At 45.3% G+C, this 14411-nt stretch overlaps 1 pseudogene; it reads left to right on the top strand.

The window, feature by feature from the left end:
* Positions 1–12170: 12170 nt before the first annotated feature.
* On the top strand, positions 12171–13106 carry LOC144274115 (olfactory receptor 10A4-like; annotated as a pseudogene).
* Positions 13107–14411: the final 1305 nt, after the last annotated feature.

Raw genomic sequence — 14411 nt, 5'->3', positions numbered from 1 at the left:
AGTGAAATACGCATGGGCAGCAAGACGAAGGGTCTGTTGACAGCCAGACGCTTGTGGGCAGTCTGCTGTCCCAGGAAGCTGATGGCTGAAGGTGACGCATGACGATCGTTGAACCAAAGTTACAGCCACACACTGAGTTTGAGAACTGCCAAGGACAACAGGGCTCAGAGAATGGGCACCTGCATTTTGAAGGGTTCCTTCAGGAAGTTCTGCCCTGAAACCAAAATTTCTGGTTTTACAGCATTATTTCAAAGAGCTCTAGAATCCACATGCAGCCTCTGATTTTACTTTAGCAGCACTGTCAAGTATGTTAGCCTTAATTTAAACAGATGGAAATTGAATAACTTTATTAACCAGTTAGTAATTCAACCGTGCTGAGCAATGGAACCAAGTGTACACTGACAAACCAGTTGCAGGGTCATTTGGTGAAGGGGTTTCTGACGTACCCTGCCTCTAAGGTGAGCTGCTCTTTGCATTTCCAGATCCTTATTTTGGGTGCAGAGCTAGGAAATATGGGAGGGCGAAGAATGAGGGTGAATATGTGGTGGGAGGGGGAATAGGAGATGGGTTTGGGGCTGTGGCAAGGGGAGGGGGAATGAGGGAGATAATGTTGTGCCAATGGTCTAAAAAGGCAAGCAGAGTGATTGAGTAACTATAGGCCGGTTGTCCTGACATCAATCCCGAACAAAACATTAGAAAAGTTGTTACGGGGTTCAACTGCTAAAGAATGAAAGGATAGGAATATAATTAATGCCAGTCAACCTGGTTTTATGGAAAACAGATCCTGTCAAACTGAGCTGATTTCATTCCTTGAGGTTACAAGTTTGGTTGGTAAAGGTAACTGCATAGACGTGATCTACTTAGACTTGTGCAAGGCGTTTGATTTTAGTACCGAGTGACATTCTGATTAAACCAAAAAGAACGCTAGTCAATATCAGTGAAGGCTGCCGAGAATGGCAGAACAAGAACCAATGGCTGGAAGTTGAAGCCAGAGAAATTCAAAGTAGAAATAAGGCCCACATGTTTTTAACAGTGGGGGGTAATTTACCATTAGAACAAAATCCCCAAGACAGTGTGGGATTCTCCATCTCTTGATGTCTTCAGACCCAGCCTGGCTGCCATTCTGAAAGCTGTATTAGCCAGACATGAGTGATTGGGTTCAAAACACAGGTAACCGGGTGAAATGTAAGGGCTATGCAGGAGTCAGACTGGAGGACCTGATGGTCTCCTCTGTCCTTAAACTCTATGAATTGCTGATAAATGGGGATGCGTGGTAGGGGAGAGGATTGAGGGTGGGGAGTGTCAGGCCAAGGGGAGGGGAGAAACACTGAAAGGGGATCATGGGTATGGATGGAAGGGGGAGTGGGGGCTAAGGAGGCAGGGATTGTCAGCTCCACATTCCCCTATCTCGTTTGAAGCCACTACCCCTTTCCCCCCCTCCCCACTACCACGCAGGCTAGACAGGAGTACGGGAGGGGAAGGGAAAGAAAGATGCCTCTTATTCACAGCCCCATTGCTCAGGGCAATGGCTGGGAGACAGAGAGGGACACACCTCAGACAAAGGTGGGAAGGGGGTGTCAGCAGCCCCAGCCTCAGTCAGGGACCCTGCTCCTCTGGGGGTTTTTCTGCACCCCCATGCATGAGCCTGGTCCGCACATTTCCACTGACGCCACCGACAGGACTCGGTGCTGAAATGCGGTGTCCTTGATCTCTTAAAGTGCAGCTGCACCTATCCTTCTATCACAGCGACAGCTCTGATCAAACTGTTCCAGCTAATCCCCTACCATAAACAGAGGTGGATCAGATTGCGAGTTTAGTACTTTTAAAAAAAAATCTGTAGGGGTATTATTTAAATTAGAAATGGAGAGAAAGCTGGCAGGGAGAGAAGTCAATCAATGACACATTAGAAAGGGTGAAGATAGCTGATAAGTGGCTGAGCTGCTAACAAAATATATAGTCTATATTGCACTATATGTCTGGAGAGGAGCAAACAGAGACAGCTGCTTGGGAATTTTTCCATCAAAATGTTTTTTTGACAGAAAATGCAGTTTTGTCAGAATCAATTTTTTACAGGAGTTTCAGCCAAACATTTTCAATTTTTTTCCTGATGGAAAATTGGAATGAAATATTTTGTCCTGGATCAGGATGATTTGAAATGAAAATATCAGTTTGTCAAATCCAGTCAAAACATTCAATTTCAGGGCAGTTGGATGCACCCAACTGAGCAGCCATGATACTTCGTGGGAGCTGTGGGCTGGACTACATCTCCCTTGATGCACTGAGGACTCCCTTCTGCTTGAACCATTCAAAAATTCATAGATTTGAAGGCCAGAAGGGACCACTAATCCTCTAGTCTGACCTCCTGTATAACACAGGCCATAAAACTTCCCCAAAATAATTCCTATTTGAATTAGAGCAGATCTTTTTAATAAAAATACCAATCTTGATTTAAAAATGTCAGTGATGGAGAATCCAGCATGATGCTTGATTACTTGTTCCAATGGTTAATTACCCTCACTGTTAAAAATGTATGCCTTATTTCCAGTCTGAATTTGTTCAGCTTCAGTTTTCAGCCATTGGATCTTGTTATACCTTTCTCTGCTAGGTTGAAGAGTCCATTATCAAATATTTGTTCCCAATGTAGGTACTCAGACTGTAATCAAGTCACCCATTAACCTTCGTTGTTACGCTAAATAGATTGAGCTCTTTGAGTCTACCATTATAAGACGTGTTTTCTAATCCTTTGGTCATTCTTGTGTCTCTTCTCTGAGCCCTCTCTAATTTATCAACATCCTTCATGAATTGTGGTCACCAGAACTGGACACAGGATTCCAGCAGCGGATGCACCAGTTCCAAATATAGAGGTAAATAACCCCTCTATGTCTAGTCGATATTCCCCTGTTTATACCTCCATTGCAGTCCATCAGATGAGATGTAATCCAGCCAGGGAGTCCAGCTCAGAGAGGAAAACAGGACCATGAAGCACCCACACTGCAACGCCCATGGATCGCTGAAGCAGCTCAGGGGGAGAGAGTTTGACTAACCTACCCCAAATGAAATGTTTCAGTTTGATACATTTTGGTTTTTGCTTTTAACCAATCTGAGAATGTTTATCATTGGGAAAAACAGGTCGGCACATGCCTGTGGAGGAGAACCTAGATCTTCTGTCTCCCACTCCTTTGCCTTAACACTAAGGCCATCCATCATTCCCATGCATAGAATTTCACATAATGAAATCGCTTTTATTTAACCTCATGCAGGAGAGCTCCTCTTCAAGCAGAGAAATGGACAATGGAATGATGGTGACTGAATTCATACTTACAGGACTTTCCAATTGCCCAGCCATTTGCTTATCCCTTTTTGTTGCCTCTCTGTTGGTCTACTTGATAACCCTCGCTGCCAATGGCCTCATCTTCATAGCCACATGGACTGAGGCTAAGCTGCACAACCCCATGTACTTCTCCCTCAGCAACCTCTCCTTGTTAGACATCTGCTGCCCCACTGCTACAATGCCCAAGATGCTGGAAAACCTCTTGTCAGAGAGCAACACAATTTCCTTCACTGGCTGCATGTTGCAGCTCTACTTCCTGGTGGCTCTAGCAGGGACAGAGGTTTTCCTCTTGGCAATGATAGGCTAGATGGTCATGGCCTAGATGGCCTGGAGGATGGTGTGGATTGCACCCTCAGCAAATTTTCAGATGACACTAAACTGGGAGGAGTGGTAGATAGGATACAGCGGGATCTAGACAAATTAGAGGGTTGAACCTCCTAAAGTTCAGGTTGGATATTGGGAAAAACTTTTTCACTAGGAGGGTGGTGAAGCACTGGACTGGGTTACCTAGGGAGGTGGTGGAATCTCCATCCTCAGGGGTTTTTAAGGCCTGGCTTGACACCTTAGTGGGTGTTGGTCCTGCTTTGAGCAGGGGATTGGACTAGAAGACCTCTTGAGGTCTCTTCCAACCCTAATATTCTATGGATCTGGTCAGAAAATGAGGGTGGGAAATCACTAAAATGTTCATGATTTCCACCCCACCCTGTTTTTAATCCAAACCTCATTTGACCAATATTGTCCAACCATCTCTGTTACACCTTAGTGTAATACACATATGTGACTATGAAGAACATTCTAGACATGGCTGAGTCAGACCAACCAGATTATTAGGGCTGGTCAAAAAATTTTCATCAACTTTTTTTGAGAATTGGGAGTGTGATTAAATGATCTTTATGGAAAGTATATGCTTCCCTTGCAAATTATTGATTTTTCATCAGAAAACTGAACTTGCTGCCAAAAACCCCCAAACTTTTGGAGGGTGGCAGTTTTGTCTGAAAATGTTTGTTTTTAGCAGTTTCGGGCCAAAAATAGTTCAGTTTTCAGCTGAAATTTTTCAAAATTTGGTTGTTTGAAAACAAAATAATGGGTTTGGGAGGGGTATCTATTTTTTTGTCCAAAAAGTCAAAATTTTCCCGGGGGGGAAAAAGAAACATGTTCTGACCAGCTGGATAGATGATTTGTTTGTCAAAACCCGTTGTGATATGGTGAGGAATGCAAGGTTGATAGTGGGTGATTGTTCTGTATTTCCAAAGTTTTATATGATATTCCAAAAAAAATTTCTATCATCTGATCCTTTGTACTCAGAAGGCTGAGATTTTTCAGAGGTCCCTAGAAAATTTGGATGCCTCAATTCCCATCAGTTTTCAGAACTGGGCTTCCAAATTCCTTAGGCAGCTTTAAGAATTTCAGTCATTGGCTTCTCCACATTTATCCCGGTATAACTGAGTCCACAGTTAAAGTGGTACATCTTCACGCATTGCGCTCAGGCATCCAGACACCTAGAATGGAGCAGCAGGACGCACCCTCAGAGACACAAACATCAGTACATAGGGAACGGTCACTTCCAAAATTTAGGTGCCAACTCCAAGTGACATGTACGGGGTTCGGCGGCAACTGAGCGGGGGGGAGGATTGTGAATTGCAGTGGGGCCTAGAACTGGTTCATGTTACCTCTTCTCTGGGGCAAGGGAAGAGCCAGGGACTCTCGGGGACAAAATCCGTCTCCTGGTCTGCTCCTGGGGCAGTGTCTGCACTGCGCCTTATGGAGGGTTCAGGATAAAGTCCTTCTCGTGAGTTCACTCCCATTTGTGTTTCTTTTTTTGAGTGGCCCAGCAAATGGGCTTGCCACTAGCCGTGTCTGGAAAACAGTGAACTTGAAGCAACTCGCACAGAGTTTCATGGAAAGAGACTCTGAATTCAGAGCATTGGGCATGCCCAGAAGACGTAGGACCTCACTGTCAGAAGAAATGGGGGTAGGGTGAACATAAAGGCTAGGGTGAAAGTTATAAGGTCCAGTGTGTGGGTGTCACTGCAGGAAAGGTTTGTCATGGGGATTTAATCACCAAAAGTAATTTAATTTGTCTACAGAAAACCAATTGTAACATCATACCCATTAATATGGAAGTAATCAGAAATCTGCTCATCCAAGACCAGCTGCTAGCTGGAGGCAGAATCTGCCATTCATAAGGGCTGCATAATGCAAGGGGTTACATATCACTAAATACCAATCATGAGACATTGTAGCTAGGAGATAGAATTCACCACCTGCCAGAGAATCAAAAGTATAAATTGCATGATGCAGCTGCTAACAGAAATGGGTCTGTCCCCAGTCAGGAGACTGGCCGGCATTCTGGTCAAGATGGGCAAAGTGAAGCAGATCTCCAAGCAGAAGGAAGTACCTGGGGGTGTGAAGGTTCTGATCACCCACAAGTAGCGCAACAACGAGGATGTTCCCAGCCGTGGTCACAATGTAGATCCCTTGAAGCTGCAAGAAGAGAAGAACCTTCAGTTTTGGGGTATTCCTGGATCCCAGGAGGATGAATTCTCTGATGGACATTTGATTTCCCTATTCTGCATCTGCCATGGCTTGCATCTAGTGGAACCAAACAAACTCTGCCGTGTAATGAGGAGAACACAGAATTAAATGTTAATACATTGGCACCACTTAATTCTAGACTCGTTCTAAAACCTGCCTCCTCCTTTTGGCCAGCAGTGTAAGGACTAGCTGGAGAATCCAGACCAGGGCTTCAAACGGAAATTGATATTTTGGAAAGAGGATTAGATTCTACTTCAGATAAAATCATAATCATAGAACCATGCACTCCAGCCTAAATCCTAAGAAATATTGAAATCCTAGGCATGAAATAAAACCAGTATAAACCTCTCTTCTCCGCCATCTTTTCATGCACAGTTTGGGACATTACAATCCCAATCCGCATCCCCATCCTTCGCCACCCTAGATTGCCCTGCAAGTTAAGCATGTGCTCAAGTATTGTGGGGAATTGGGGTCTAAATTGCTAGCAGTCTCCTGGGGGCAGCTACCATTTTGTGCTCACTTCTAAAACAAAATTACTGAGGCAATACACACACTGTGCTCTCTGTCATGGATACTTTATTTTTATTCCTTCTGTTGCTGTTTGCTTTAATATAAAATAAAAAAAAAGTCATTGAGGCTGAGATTTTCAAAGCTGTCTAAGGAATTCAGTCATCCAATTCACAATAAAACTAGTGGGAACTGTGTGTTCAAATCCCCTAGAGAGCTTTAAAAGGCTCAGCTGGAAAGTATATGCTTACTCTGTGTATGGGAAACAGAAAAGAAGTAAAAGTCCTAGATAGAACTTCAAGATCACAGGTCAAGGCAGGGGAATTAGGGGCAGGATTGCTGCTGTGGTTAGTGAGCTTTGGGAAATGTTTTAAATTATGATTTTATTTTTGTTTTTTATATTTCTTTACAACAGACAGTAGCTTCATGGAGCAGTGGAACATGTTATGCTTTGTGGACAAGTAGTTGATAAATTGAAGAGGTTCAGAGAAGAGCCAAAAGAATGATTAAAGGATTAGAAAACCTGCCTTAGAGTGATAGACTCAAGGAGCTCAATTGATTTATCTTAACAAAAAGAAGGTGAAGGGGTGACTTCCATACAGTCTGAGTACCTATATGGGGAACCAATATTTAATAATGGGCTCTTCAGTCTGGCAGAGAAAGGTACAACATGGTCCAATGGCTGGAAGTTGAAGCTAGACAAATTCAGACTGGAAATAAGGCATACATTTGTAACAGTGAGGGTGATTACCCATAGAACAATTTACCAAGGGTCATGGTGGATTCTCTCACTGACCATTTATAAATCAAGATTCAATATTTTTTCTAAAAGTTCTGCTCTAGGAATTATTTTGGGGGAAGTTCTCCGGCTTGTGTTATACAGGCAGTCAGACTAGATGATCACCATGGTCCCTTCTGACCTTGGAATCTATGAAACCTGAGAGGTGGCAGATCTCTGTTCAAATCCTTTCTCCCCCTGAGCCAGAAGGGGGACTTGAACCAGTGTTATCCCACACCCCAACTACATAGCCTAACCACTGGGTTAAAAGTTATGAGGGAGGTCCTCCTCTTCCCCCAACTCCAGCCATCCTTGCTTTGCATAGGATCTCCTAAAAGGGCCCAATCTGGTAGGTGAGCTCTGACCATGTTTACCAAATTGGGCCCCACAGACAAATGAGGCAGAGGACTGGTTATCTCCTCCCAGCTCGTACATCGCTCTGGGGCTCATGTGCCTGTCTGGTTGGCGTTGGGCTGCGGAGCCCATGCCCAGAGGCATCTTGGGAAATTTTACTGCAAAAAAGCAGGAGCCCAGGGAGTTTAGGCACAGACAGCGTTTGACGGCAGCTCAGCAGCAGTTTTGTGAATCCCAGAGGGGGCCTGACTCTGGGATCTTCAGGGGCCTAAAGTGATAGTTAGGTACCCAAGTTCCTTTGTGAATCTGGGCCTTTTGGATTTTGGCCCTTCCCTGTTTAGGCGATTCTGAAAATCCCACATGGGGCCTCTCTGCATCTTCAGGCTCTGAAATACCTTTGAAAAGCTGCCCCCTGTCTCTGGGTGTGTCTGCTCCCTGTTTGCAATATGGGGATCACAGTGCTGCCTACATCACAGGGGAGTTGTGAGGCTAAAGAAATTGTGTGAGGCGCTTACTCCAATGTAGGCCATAGAAGTACCTCAGAGAGAGCGAAATAATGAGGTTCCTCATGGGTAATAAGTTCAAAATCAGCGATTTAAGGACTTTAGTCCCCTTTTCAAAAAGTTTTGGGGATTCCTGTCTTCCAAAGCAGACACTTCTGTCTTCCATTGGAAACCCAGTTTTTTAGTGAAAAAAGTTTTGATGGAAAATTTTCCACCATCCCTTGTTCAAAACAGCTGTCCCTGGAAACTTTGACCCTGACTATCAAGCTGTATATTCTCCACCCCAAAGAGAGAAAAAGAAGAGTCTTTGTCTCATCTATGACTCTCTTACGTTGCAAGGATTCAATGCACCAGGGAACCTGTCTCAATGGAGGCATAAAAGAACTTAAATACTCAGACTCCTCAAGGTGTGGCTTCTTCAGAGTTGCTCAACACGCTGCTCGCAAGTTTTAAAGCACATGATTATATTAGATTAAAATATTTTTTAAAGTCAATGCTTTTCCTACACGTTATTGCTTTTTAACCAAGCACATCGGTGCATATCTTTAGCTTGGTCCTTTTTCTCCACTGCTTTGTACCTTTGTGTAGTCATTTCTATGTGAGCAATGTGCGTGGTGACTGGGTATGGAAACACTCCTGCCAGTACAAGTGGGTAATTCTGATATGGAGTCATTCTGCACTCACTTTGCATCGGTATAAATGACTACAAGGGAGCAGGGAGTCAGCCGCTGGTGTGTTGTTCCTCTCCCCTTACCATTTTGCTATACTAAGGAATAATTTATAATTTATAGCTGGAATTTCCAGTGGAACCTAAGGGAGTTACCCACCCAACTCCCTTGAACTTCGAGTTCTGTGCCTGAAAAAAATGTAATCAGGATCTTGGCTGCTAAGTACAGTCTTACTGGGTCTCTATGAAAGTGATTCATAGATACCAAGGTCAGAAGGGACCATTATGATCATCTAGTCTGACCTCCTGCACAAGGCAGGCCACAGAATCTCACCCCTCACTCCTGCGAAAAACCTCTCACCTGTGTCTGTGCTATTGAAGTCCTCAAATCATAGATGGATGGATGCAGTGTTTGTCGAAGCCATGTCAGTCCCAGGATATGAGAGAGTCAAGGCGGGTGAGGTAATATTTTTTATTGGACCAACTTCTGTGGCAAGAGAGACAAGCTTCTGAGCGTCCACGGAGCTGCTCTTGATGGCTGGGAAATGTACGGAGGCTGGGTCTGGCTGTGCCGCAGCAAGGTCTCCCGCGCAGCCGCTCTTCTGCCGGCAAAATCAAACCACCCGAACAAGCGGCGGCCGCTTCGGCGGCAGGAGAGTGTCTCCCGCCGACACAGCGCTGTTCACACGGGCGCTCCGTAAAACTTTTGTCCGTCAGGCCTGGATATTTCTTTTCACACCCCGACCGACAAAAGTTTTACCAACAAAAGTGCTAATGTAGACAAAGCCAGAGAGTGTCACAGATAAATACAAAGGGGAACAGATTGTTCGGCATAAGTAGTTAACACACTTTTCAAGGGACCATTCAAAGTGAAGTGGCTCGTTACTACCCCTCCAGTCATAGGGAGGAAAGGAAGGGGGTGGAAAAAAGCAGCTGGGGGGGTGGTGGTTAGTGGGGGTCACAGATTGTTGTAATAAGCCATAAATCTAGTGTCTCTGTTCAGTCCATGATTTTGAGTGTCTAGTAAAGTTATGAATTTAAGCTCCCAGGATTGTCTTTTGAAAGTGCTGTGCAGGTTTCCTTTGAGGATGAGGACTGATAGCTTAGACACAGAGTGATCACTTTGTGAAAAGTGTTCTCCCACAGGGGATGGGGTGGTTTTGTCTTTGATCATTTTTGTCTTGACTTCATTAAATCACTAAATGCTCCATAGCGATCACTGTGCTCTCAGATGAGCTCTCACAGGAAAATGATAGCAGGTGAGGCTGGAGCTCAGGATATGAAGTCTAGTGAGGTGGGTGGGCTAAGTCTGCTGACCCGGGCTGGGACTCACTCCTGCTTGCTCCAAAATGCTGTGTAGACACATCCAATGTGGTCTGGCTGGTATCGGAGCCAGGGATATCAACCTCTGTAACCTGACCTGGGGAACAGGAAATAAAGCCTGGTCTACTTGGTGAGACAGAGCAATCCTCTCCTCGTTTTACAGAGCAGGGAGATTCAGGCTGATGTTCTTAAAACGGGACACTTGCTTTAGATGCCTCCTGTTTTGGATGTCCAAGTTGTGACACATTGAGCCTGGCTTTCCAACTGAAGTCAGTGGGAGCTGTGGGATCTTAGTGCCACTGCACATAAAGTACCAGATGTCCTACACTGGGCATCCACAAATGAAAACACCACTGAAAATTTGTTGTATCAGAGATTATGTATATATGCATATAAATTTCTTATACGATTCACCAATGTCACGGTGCGGGACTCACCCTGTGTCATTTCCTGCTGGTCGTCCTTGGGAATTAGCTCTTCCAGCCTCCGGAGCGCCCTCTGCAGGCCGGGGTCCCTCTTGCCGCTGGCCCCCGTGTCCCTCCCGGACCACGGTGCCCCTTTACCCGGGGTGCTGCCCCCTGCAGTACCCTGCAGATTTGGGTCTCCCCTCCCCAGGGAACCCCCACCCTCTATCCCCACCTCACCTCCCCAGCTCCTCTGGCCTTTCCCCAGCCCTCCTCCACCTCAGGTACTGTGGTATGCTCCCCAGCAGCCAGGCCCGTCTCTCTCTACAGCTAGAGGAGACTCTCTGCTCCTGGCCTACTGCCCTCTTATAAGGGCCAGCTGAGCCCTGATTGGGGTGTGGCCACAGCTGAGCCTGCTTCCCCCAATCAGCCTGGGAACTGCTTGCTCCCAGCCACAGTCCTGGGCTGTTTTAAGCCCTTTAAGGCTGGAGCAGGTGACCACCCCGCTACAACCCAACTTAACCAGTTAATGAACCAACCTGATAGCTTTCTTTGACAGGGTAACAAGCCTTGTGGATAGGGGGGAAGCGATAGCTGTGGTATATCTTGGATTTTGTAAGGCTTTTGATACTGTCTCACGTGACCTTCTCATAAACAAACTAGGGAAATACAATCTAGATGGAGCTACTATAAGGTGGGTGCATAACTGGTTGGAAGACCATTCCCAGAGAGTAGTTATCCGTGGTTCACAGTCATGCTGGAGGTGCATAATGAGTGGGGTCCCACAGGGATTGGTTCTGGGTTGGGTTCTGTTCAATATCTTCATCAGTGATTTAGATAACGGTATAGAGAGTACTCTTATAAAGTTTGCGGACCACACCAAGATGAGAGTGGTTGCAAGTGCTTTGGAGGATAGGATTAAAATTCAAAATGATCTGGACAAACTGGAGAAATGATCTGAAGTAAATAGAATGAAATTCAATAATGACAAATGCAAAGTACTCCACTTAGGAAGGAACAATCAGTTGCACACATACAAAATGGGAAATGACTGCCTAGGAAGGAGCACTACGGAAAGGGATCTGGGGGCTTATAGTGGATCACAAACTAGATATGAGTCAACAGTGTAACACTGTTCCAAAAAAAAGCAAACCTCATTCTAGGATGTCTTAGCAGAAGTGTTGTAAGCAAGACATGAGAAGTAATTCTTCCACTCTACTCCCGACTGATTAGACCTCAACTGGAGTATTCTGTTCAGTTCTGGGCGCCACATTTCAGGAAAGAAGTGGACAAATTGGAGAAAGTCCAGAGAAGAGCAAGAAAAATGATCAACGGTCTAGAAAACATGACCTATGAGGGAAGATTAAAAAAAATTGGGTTTGTTTAGTCTGGAGAAGAGAAGACTGAGAGGGGACATAAAAGGTTGTTACAAGGAGGAGGGAGGAAAACTGTTCTCCTTAACCTCTGAGGATAGGACAAGAAGCAATGAGCTTAAATTGCAGCAAGGGTGGTTTAGGCTGGACATTAGGAAAAACTTCCTAACTGTCAGGGTGGTTAAGCATGGAATAAATTGCCTAGGGAGTCGTGGAATCTCCATCATTGGAGATTTTTAAGAGCAGGTTAGACAAACACCTGTCAGGGATGGTCTAGATAATATTTAGTCCTGCCATGAGTGCAGGGGACTGGACTAGATGACCTCTCGAGGTCCCTTCCAGTCCTATGCCTCTGTGATTTTATTATCTCCACAGATAGAAAACAACTGTAGGACATGGCTAGCAGGAACCACACAGTTGAGATACAGTTCTTCTTTGTGGCTTTTTCCAATATCCTGGAGCTCCAAGTTTCACTTTTTTTTTCTGGTGCTGCTGTTGTACCTCATCACCATGATGGGCAACATCCTCCTCATCACGATCATGGTGGTGGACCCTGCCCTTCAGTCCCCCATGTATTTCTTCCTTTGGAATTTGTCCTTTCTGGAAATGGGTTATACTTCGTCCACTACCCCCAAGATGCTGGTGAACTTATTCTCCGAGGACAAGAGTATTTCCTTCCTGGGCTGTGCCACACAGATGTATTTCTTCTCCTTCCTGGGGATCACTGAGTGTTGCCTGCTGGCTGCCATGGCATATGACTGTTACACGGCCATATGTCACCCACTGCGCTACACGACCATGATGACCAGAGGTGTGTGTCTCCAGCTCTCAAGTGTGTCCTGGCTCATCAGGGTGCTGGTGGGAGTCGGGCAGACAACTTTCATATTCCCTCTGCCCTACTGTGGGCCTATTAGCATCAACCACTTCTTCTGCAACCTGCCCCCGCTGCTGAAGTTGGCCTGCACGGATACCTACAGGAATGAAATAGCTGTTTACACCATCTCTGCCACCTTCATCATGGTCCCCTTCCTGCTCATCCTTGTATCCTACATCCGTATCCTCCACGCTATCCTCACTATTCCGTCAGCCGCGGGCAGGAGCAAAACTTTCTCCACCTGCTCCTCCCACCTCATCGTGGTGACCTTGTTTTTCGGGTCTGGCATCGTGAATACCTGAAGCCCAAATCCAGCTACTCACTCGGCAGCGACAAACTGCTTTCCCTGTTCTACTCAGTGGTGTCTCCAAAGCTGAACCCTTTGATCTACAGCCTGAGGAACAAGGAGGTAAAGGAAGCCCTGAGAAGGGTGATGGCCAGAAAAATATTTATTTGAAAAGTGGGGGGAAAAATATTATTTTAATAGTCTTGTGATGGATTTGGAGTTGCCTGTTGTAGCCTGATCTATGAATCGTATATTAATTATATTGATTACTTAAGAATTCCCAGTTATCACTCTGAGGTATTGAAGGTTCTTGTCCCAGTATCAGGCCCAGTGTTATTAAAGTTACTGTTCAGTTGGGAACCCCGATGTCCACAGTTGCAACACTCACACTTTAGGAACCCTTCTGTCTTTGTAATCGTTTATTAATACATTCAGCAAGGTCACAAACACTCTAACCCAGCAAGGTAGACTGAAATAATACATACTGTACATCTGAACATCCATATACTCCCACCATCCCTTGCAGAACAACCAGAAATGTTAGCCATTATCTTCCTCATCACAATCACCTTTCTCATTAGCACCAGTGGCCATCATCCTGGCACCTCCCAAGGGCTACATCTCTCTCTCCCCCTGCACACAGGCTGGGATACAACTTTTATAATATGTTATGTCAGGGGTAGTCAATAGGTGGACTGCGGGCCAAATCCGGACTGCCAGATGTTTTTGAATGGACTTCAAAATCTTTTAAATTACTTGTTGTTGTTATTATTGTTACTATGGTGTGAAAAATGTTTCTCTGAAGTCTGGACCTTGACTATACCTTGACTAAGAAATTTGGACCTTGACAAAAATAATTAACAACCCCAGTCTTACAGGATACAGGCCTGTAGGTTCCTTGCATTACTGCTGAATAAAATAAATGCTAAAGCGAGCTCTATGGGCTACACTGTAGAAGTCTGTGAATACTGTATGATGCTTGTCTGAATATTGTACAGATGTTTTTGTATGCACCTATTGGGTTAATTCAACAGCCGGGTGTTCAGGAAACGACCTAGGAAGATGGACAATAGCTCAGAGAAGAGCTCCTCTGCAAACACCAAGGACAATTAACTGTGACATGCTACCTCTGCCCACCCATGGTGGGCCTGCTAGCCCAGCTTTCCCAGGACTGCATCCCTCCTGAATAGAGGAGAGCCTGGTTTGTTGAGATGGTTTAGAGGGTGCAATTTCCTCCTGACCTCCCGAGGCTGGGGGGTTCTTCGAGGAAGCATAGCCTGCCTTGTCTCTTGCTGTGCTGTGTTCCTACTGTTAAGAGTAAACAACACTGTTTTAAGAAGGCTGTTTTGGGTCACTGTTATCACCGCAGGTCACGGGTCCCCAAGTGGACATGCACTTGTACCGAGTCCAGTCAGACCTGCTGAGTAATGCTGGATGATTTTAAATTTGGTTTAGAAAGAGCTCAGCAGACCCTGG

The sequence above is a fragment of the Eretmochelys imbricata genome, chromosome 14, assembly GCF_965152235.1.
Source record: "Eretmochelys imbricata isolate rEreImb1 chromosome 14, rEreImb1.hap1, whole genome shotgun sequence".
Taxonomy (NCBI): Eukaryota; Metazoa; Chordata; order Testudines; family Cheloniidae; genus Eretmochelys; species Eretmochelys imbricata.
The sequence above is the reverse complement of the archived record's forward strand: the minus strand, read 5'-3'. Positions and strand labels throughout refer to the sequence as shown.